Below are 8,900 nucleotides of genomic sequence, written 5' to 3'. Positions count from 1 at the left end.
AGCTGACCTCAAGGACATTCATCACTGAGATGGGGGAGTCGGTTCACTTATCCACACTTCAGTTAACAGCCCCTAAAAGGGTGAAAGTCAAGACTTGCGATTAAATCTCAAGGTCATTCTAGTTGTCCGGCCAAATCCTGAAACTTGGGTCAGTTTACCCTCTGATGATATGCATGTCACTTAACCTTTCTGTACAATGACGCTTATTGTATCTCATTGTTTTTTAAAGAAGAAATGAGACATCTCGAAATAACACATTGTCAGAGTTCTCTTCCTTTATTGAGGGTGACAACTGCCCTGGAACTAGCACTCAGCCTCCACTGAGGTTCCCAGGTGCCATTCAAGGTATCTCAGAAAGAGGATTCATAGCATTTGCTAAGCACTTGGCTACTGAATCTGAATCCAGCCTCTATACCCTGACAGTGAATTAAATCTGAGACAAGAAGAGTTTCGGGTGAAATAGAAAAGGATTGCTTTATTGCTTTGCCAGGCAAAGGGGTCCAAAGAGGATGAATGCCCTCAAAACTGGTGTGTTCCAACCTGGGGTCTTGAGGAGTTTTATAGTCAAGGGGATGCAGTTGCTGGTAAGGCTCATAGTCAGAAGGATTTCTTCAACCCAGAGATCCCCTGGCCTCCTGTGATTATGGGTGAACTGTGACCTTCTCTGGAAGGAGAAGTGCTTCATCAATTCCTCCCTTTGGTGAGAGTGTTAGTTTGGAAGAACTCAAGAACAGTGTTCTGTGTCTCCCTTGAGGGGGAACCAGGACTCTGCCCCGAGGCTGCAAACTAGTATTTCTTGACTGCTCCTTCCTTGTCTCTGCAAGCTCTCCCATCCCTGATTAGCGATCATTTGAACCTGCCCTTCAGAAATCAGGGAAGGGAACACAGGGTTTTGTGAGCAGGAGCCCCACGGAGTCCTGGTTGGTTTTACTCCTAGAGTACCTTTCACAGACTAGCAGAAGATGGGAGAAATATTTAGAATCCCAAGTCCTATCCCAGACCTACTTATTGACTCATAATCGTATTTTAACCTTGCTGTTGTCGTTTAGTAACTAAGTCCTGTCTGACTCTTTGCAAACCCGTGGACAATAGGCCACCAGGCTCCTCTGTCCTTGGGATTTCCCAGGCAAGAATACTGGAAACAGTTGCCCTTTCTTTCTCCAGGAGGTCTTCTGGATCCAAGGATCAAAGCTATGTCTCCTGTTTGGCAGGTGGCTTCTTTACCACTGAGCCACCTGGGAAGCCCCCAGTATGAAATAATTTAAGTACATATTAAAGTATGAGAAGCACTGTGGTAATAGTTAGCTTGTGTATTAGTCATAGCAAGGCAATGTTTTAAAAGCTATGGTAGCCATCCTTAAAACATAACCGGTTGTTTCTTTCCTCCCCCCCCCCCCCCCGCCAAGAATGCAATATTTTAAATTCCAGCTCCTGAGCCCTATGAAAATGTAGTCTTCTTAATTATCTCCACACATCTAGAAACTTCTGATTTCTTCTGACAGCAAGAACTCAGGAAATATTTGTGGAATTCGTTTAGGATGTAAGCTTAGGACAACGCCATGGGCGTGAGCATCTCCTCTGCTGGGTATGTTAGAACAACCCCAGGGCTCCAGAAGACCGTAGGATGAGATGTTGGAACAGCAGGTCTGGCCAACCAAGGAAACCACTAAAACGACACTGAAGTCTTTCTGTTGCAGAAAGAAGGACATGTTCAAGGGCCAGAAAGTGTGTTCTTGTCTTGAAGGAGGAAACAGACAGAACAGGCTGCATCTTGAAAGCAGGACTCCATCTTGGGCCGGACTGTGGACTGTGGAGCTATATGCCCAGTATCTATGGAAAAGACATACCAACTGGAAAACCAGACCCCATCCCACCCCCACTAGATGAAAGAGCCCCAGGGCTTGTACCTAGACTCTCCATCACCTAAAAGAATACTCTAATTATTCTAACCAAATATAATCATAAATTCTATTATGCTTATTGGGGTATGACCACAGGCCTATTGATAATTGTCCCCTGTTAACTACCCAGGCTTAAGGCATATTAATCATGGGTTAATTTTGATTGTATCTTTCTTTTCCTTTGTTCAGACTAGTTTCAGGGAATTTGGGGAGGTGGGTTTGGGCATGTACACTTAGGGTATATAAGGTTTTTACAAAAACTGGTCGGGGACCTTGGCTAAGAGGAGACTCTGCCTTGGGCCTGCCGGTCTAATGAACTGCACTCCACTATCTGAACTGTCCTTCTGAGTGAGGTTGTTTCCTGGAACGCGTGGCTGCAACAGCCTAACACTTGGACCTGAGCTGTCTGAAGAGACAACGTGAAAAAAAAAAAGACTATTGAGAAGCAGCAGCCACGCAGAGAGAAACGGGGGGAGGGAACCCAGGAGAACTACTCAGACACGTGGGTCGCAGTCTCAGGGCTCACGGGGACAGGCTGTCTCTGGCCGGGCACTCTGACTCAGGGTCCTTCTGGTGGTGCACACACGGCTCAGCCAAAACAGAGCCCAGCAAGAAAGATGCTGGGAGGTAGACAGGGCCTGTGGGCTGGCCCTCCTCTCTCCTTTCAACTTTTCTGAAAGTCTTGCAGCTGGTGGTAACCTGTTAGCTTTGTGTTCCTCAACAGGATTTCCTGTTGTGTTAATAAGATGACGCATGCAGCTCGTTACAATCTTGCCTGGTCAGGGCAGACAGCTTCAGTCAGTGGTTCCACTCACGTTTCTATTTGTTTTCCTTCCCTTTGTCTTGACTGAGCTCATCCTTAGAAGAAAGAAAGAGAAGATCTTTTCTCTTTGCCCAATCCCCACCTTCCGTTGACTGTAACCACCACTCTAGTCTGTAATACATATTCTGTGCTGCTGCTGCTGCTGCTGAGTCGCTTCCGTCGTGTCCGACTCTGTGCGACCCCATAGATGGCAGCTCACCAGGCTCCCCCGTCCCTAGGATTCTCCAGGCAAGAACCCTGGAGTGGGTTGCTATTTCCTTCTTCTATGCATGAAAGTGAAAAGTGAAAGTGAAAGGACAAGGGAGTCCTTCAGATTAAGATATTTTATATATATATATACATATATATGTATATATATATGTATATATATATATATATATATATATGGACTACCTGGTGGCTCAGACAGTAAAGAATCCACCTGTAATGCCAGAGACCTGGGTTTGATCCCTGAGTTGGGAATATCCGCTGGAGGAGGGCATGGCAACTCACTCCAGTATTCTTGCCTGGCGAATCCCCATGGACAGAGGAGCCTGGCAGGGTATAGTCCATGGGGTCACAAAGAGTCAGACGTGACTGAGTGACTAAGAATAGCGCAGCAGAGTTTAATAATTGTGAATTTGCTTACTTCATATATATATAATTTAATTTTAAAATTATAAAAGAGAAAAATCATTCATAAAACTCCTCTCTATATTCCAGCTTCCAATGGGAATCAAAATCAGAGTTTCCTCTTTAATTTTCCAAGAGACTAGCATAGCTTTTAATGTACAAATGGCCCAACACATAGATATTCCTGTCCTTGTATGGGAATGTTCATTGTCAATAGTAAAATCATTTTCATTTGCTTCTGTGAAGCCACTTAATTCACAATCTATTTAAAATAGCAGCGTCTCTGATAGCTGCAATTAGTTTCATAACAACTCTTTCTGCTGCCACTTTGCAAATCAGGCTGTGAGTCCAACTTTTAACACAGACATGTCACTAATTAGCACGGTCCAAAACCAAGTCCAATAGGGCCGTAATGAATGCACGACAATTGGAGAAGTGAGTTCATTTCTCTATTTGAATCTTGGAAGCAATCCATTTTAATCTGTATGCAAAGGTCGACTTTTGAAAGAATAATTGTACTTTGTTTTGGTCCATCTGGATTGGGCTATAAATATGCCTTCCAGGTTTTATAACATTAAGCTACACAGACAGCACTCAATGTCATAGTAACATTCAAGAAGTCCTATATGGGTGATTAACTTGAGAACATTCATCAAATCAGTGCCCTGATCTTAGGGGGAAAAATGCATTTTTAAGCTAGAAGCGAGTTCTGGGCTTTTGGTTGTGGTGAATGAGATGAATTCATTAAAAAAAGAAAAAAAGTTCCAAGTGCTTTTTGTTCTCCCTTATAATTAAGCATAATAAAATAAGCATGTTTTTTCTTCTTTCTTTAACATTTGCATATTTTCCTATGCCAGGAATTACGTTGACATGTTGGTGTAATAACAACCAAAAATCCCATCATAGTCCCTGTGGATTAAAGCCTGTACAATAACCTTCCATGATAATTTTGCCCATAATACTTTTGCGTATGTTTTTGCAGGATTTACAACCTGCTTCAAAGCATTTGAGGTTTGGGATTTCCACTTGTTGCTATTTATGGTTTCAGTGTTCACATACCGTTGATTATATTTCCCCTCTCCCTCTCCAAACCTAAATGTCAATTGTAATCTAAATTAATTTGCACTTGGAGTTGGCAAGATGGTAACTCCAGTTCACATAGAAAAACCACAAAGCAGAGCAGGAAGCATTAACTGTAGTTCCTGATCCATCTTCCTGATGTTTCTGGCTTTTCTAGTCAGTTACCCCTTAAGCCAATTAGATACTTGTTTTCATCTGGGAAGCAGTTTTGAGAGAATCAACGTATATGTTGACTTTGTGTTTAGAAATATTTCATCCAGATTTCTTACAGAAGAAAAATTATGATGAATTGCCCATTGGTAAATATGCATACAAATCAACTTTGGTAACCAAAATATCTAACTTTAATAGCAAAGTTAGATAAAATGTTGGTCAAACGCTACAGGAATTCATTAGATACCTGAATCATGTGTTTTAGACATCTTGAATCTCAAACACATGGTATAGTGCTTGAAATATTAGAGATGCTTGGTAAACAAGCTCTGTGAAGTGAGAGTGAAGTCGCTCAGTTGCGTCTGACTCTTTTTGATCCGACTGTAATCCATGGACTTCTTCAGGCCAGAATACTGGAGTGGGTAGCTGTTCCTTCTCCAGATCTTTCCAACCCAGGGATCAAACCCAGGTCTCCTACATTGCAGGTAGATTCTTTACCAGCTGAGCCACCAGGAAGCCCAAAACAAGCTCTGCTAATGCTAAGTCACTTCAGTCATGTCCGACTCTGTGCGACCCCATAGACAGCAGTCCATCAGGCTCCCCCGTCCCTGGGATTCCCCAGGCAAGAACACTGGAGTGGGTTGCCATAAGCTCTAGGTGATGTGAAAAAAATAATAATAAATGGAAGTAAAAGGTTTCTGTCTCTCCAAATCCAAATCTGTAGCAATCCGCACAGCCTCTGTGAAATGACATCACACAATCACTACAGAAAACAAGGAGGCAGAGGAAACTAGAAGAGGACGCTTGGGCTTGACATGCTTTATTGGGAGGCAGCTGACCATGGAGGAAAGATTCATAAAATGCTCAAGAACATGTAGAAAGAAACTAATCTCTAAGTGTAAAACGACTTGGATTTTAAGCTCACAAAAAAATGAGATTGAGGAACGCAAATAAGAGTCATGTGAACTTTAGGCAAATAAAATTGGGGTGATGAAGTGGCCAAGTGTGCTCTCCTTGAGTTTAGATAGTTTAAGAGAGTATAAAATGTTTACAATTGATTTGCAATTTTCCTCAGCACTTCCTAGACACATTAAGATCAACTAAGATTCCTTGGAACTTAACCACTTCCTTTGGGAAAAGGACTTCCCTCATGGCTCAGACAGTGAAGCTTCTGCCTACAATGTGGGAGACCTGGGTTCGATCCCTGGGTCGAGAAGATCCTCTGGAGAAGGAAATGGCAACCCACTCCAGCACTCTTGCCTGGAAAATTCCATGGACGGAGGAGCCTGGTAGGCTGCAGTCCATGGGGTCGCAAAGAGTTGGACAGGAATGAGAGACTTCACTTTGGGAAAATAACAGAGCTGGTTGAGCTCAATGGGATGGAAGAGGAAAAGAGAGGGTATAATGAAGAGGGTGAGGCAAGAAGATCTGAGTGGGAAGACCTGGGAACAGGGTTCTTTCCCCTTGGAAGGGGCAAGAAGGCAAAGTCCTTAGTTTAGGAAGGAAACTCATGTCCTATCCACCCACCCTACCTGAATTTTGTTTGCTCTAGACTAAAAGAAAAGCCCCATGCTTACATTGCTTTTAAGATAAGTCATATTGTTGTTGCAATTACATCCTGAAGGGTGGAGCCTGGGCAAAGTAGCTAGATGCTCTCCATAAACAAAGTCTATTTATTTACCTGTAAGAGGACAGAACAACGTCAGTGAAGCTGCAGATAAGAAAGTACCTAGTACAATTTTCCATCACAGATCCTTAAGTGTTGCTTAGTTATTAAGTTCCACATTCCAGAAAGAGCTAAGGGTCATTTTAAGTCTTGATGTCTCAAGGGAACCTCTGGAAATAAAAATAAGGATCTTTTATACCATAATTAAGAATAAGCAGAAGGTGGACAGGAAGGAAACTTGTGTCTCTAATTGTGGATCAAGGTGTGTGTTCTCTGGATCTTCAAATAGTTCCAAGCTTTCAGTCATGTCTAACAAGACATGAGGGGCTAGGTAAAAAAGCACCCATCCCTTGCCTCATCAGGCAGCACACTTCTGTCATCTCAAGGTACTTCCGTAAGAGCTGCCCAGGAAAGCTTACAGTGCCAGCTTCAGCTGCCCACCAGCCAGGATGAAAATAAAGGCTATAAAATTTGTACTTTTCTCTCTCCATGGGATGGACACTTGAGGATTTCAATAAAGGCTAGGTAACCTTTCCTGCCTCCCTGTCTGTCTGTATACTTGCAGAAGAAAAGCCAGTTAGACTCTAACAGAGAAGAAACAAGTTACCTCCCTTCTCGTGATTATCTGTGGCTTCTGAAGCCTTTGCATCATGGGACTACTTATTATAAATAAATTTCCCCAAGAAGTGTTTTACTGGCCAAGTGAGAATCCTTCAGAAATGTGGTCTAAGGAGAACCAAACTATTTAGGTACTATTCTTTTAAACTCAGCCTAGGTATCTGAATCTATTTTCCTTTGATTAATTTATATAAAATAAAGGATATGAAATGGTTTGTAAACTAAAGAACAGTGTCAGATAAAGAGGGTTTTCATGTTCCTCAAATGAAGAGGACAATTTCTTCAAGGACCTCAGGGTACAACACTGAGTGGCCTCCACTATGCAATTCATGGGATATAGTGTGTCATTGCCTCTAGTCTAGACCAAATCCTCTCCTGTTTTGCTTGATTTCCCACTTTCATCTATGTCTCTAATCCTATTGTCTTCTCTCTCATAGAAACACTCCCTAATATATTTAAAATAAGTCCTTCCAATACAGATTCCCCTTTTAGAAAGTTTGCATATTTTTCCAAACATTTCTTGGTTGTTCATTTTTCTATCCTGGTTGTTACGCATAAATCCAATCTTATTTCTTTCAGCCAGTGTTTTGTTTTTGAGGTTTGTTCACGTTAATATGGGGCTTCCCAGATGGCTCAGTGATAAAGAATCTGCTTTCCAATGCAGGAGATGAGAGAGATGCAGGTTCGATCCCTGGGTTGGGAAGATTCCCTGGAGCAGGAAATGGCAACTCATTCCAGTATTCTTGCCTGGAAATTTCCATGGAGAGAGAATCCTGGTGGACTATAAGAGTCCACAACTCTTTGAGTCTGCAAGAGTTGGACACAACTGAGTGAGCACACGTAGCCCAGCACAGCAGGGTCCTTCAAGGTGATGCATATATCTCAGCCAAGATAGATTCCAGACAGACGGATATAGATTCCACTTTATTATGTACAGATTTGGTCCATAGCAACCAATTGTTGCAGAGTATTCTCTTATATAAATATATTTGATTTGTTTGCTAGTCTCTTCATTTCCACATGTTTTTCATCTGGCTTTATACTTTTCCAACCTGACAGATATACACATTTCATTTTTAGTTTATTTTTCTTCCATTTCCATTTTGCTATTTGGGGCAAAATTTGTGAGTTGCAGAAGATAACTAAGTTGCATGAGAATTGCCCTCTATGCTCCCTCTAGTACTCCTGGCAGTTTAGGGAGGGGGTGGGATCTGGAAATCTGTGTTCACGCCCCAACTCATACAAATGGACAAAGAAGTTAACTTTAACTGCTATGATAACCTCATGCTTACTAAAGATCATCCTTCAAATGTGCCATGTTTGTACTTTCTCCAGAGAATAGAGAGCCTAAAATATCTTCTAAATTAAAAATCTCACAGTACAAAAATGATCTAACGTGTTGACATGAACGTAACTAAGTATAAATAAGTTACTATGGGTGTGAAAGAGGAGAGTGAAAAAGTTGGCTTAAAGCTCAACATTCAGAAAACTAAGATCATGGCATCTGGTCCCATCACTTCCAAGCAAATAGATGGGGAAACAGTGGAAACAGTGTCAGACTTTATTTTTTGGGGCTCCAAAATCACTGCAGATGGTAATTGCAGCCATGAAATTAAAAGACGCTTACTCCTTGGAAGGAAATTTGTGACCAACCTAGATAGCATATTGAAATGCAGAGATATTACTTTACCAACAAAGGTCCATCTGGTCAGGGCTATGGTTTTTCCAGTGGTCGTGTATAGATGTGAGAGTTGGACTGTGAACAAAGCTGAGCACCGAAGAATTGATGCTTTTGAACTGTGGTGTTGGAGAAGACTCTTGAGAGTCCCTTGAACTGCAAGGAGATCCAACCAGTCCATCCTAAAGATCAGTCCTGGGTGTTTGTTGGAAGGACTGATGCTAAAGCTGAAACTCCAGTACTTTGGCCACCTCATGGGAAGAGTTGACTCATTGAAAAAGACTCTGATGCTGGGAGGGATTGGGGGCAGGAGGACGAGGGGAAGACAGGATGAGATGGCTGGATGGCATCACTGACTCGATGGACATG

This window comes from Ovis aries, chromosome 10, assembly GCF_016772045.2.
Source record: "Ovis aries strain OAR_USU_Benz2616 breed Rambouillet chromosome 10, ARS-UI_Ramb_v3.0, whole genome shotgun sequence".
Classification (NCBI taxonomy): domain Eukaryota; kingdom Metazoa; phylum Chordata; class Mammalia; order Artiodactyla; family Bovidae; genus Ovis; species Ovis aries.
The sequence above is the reverse complement of the archived record's forward strand: the minus strand, read 5'-3'. Positions refer to the sequence as shown.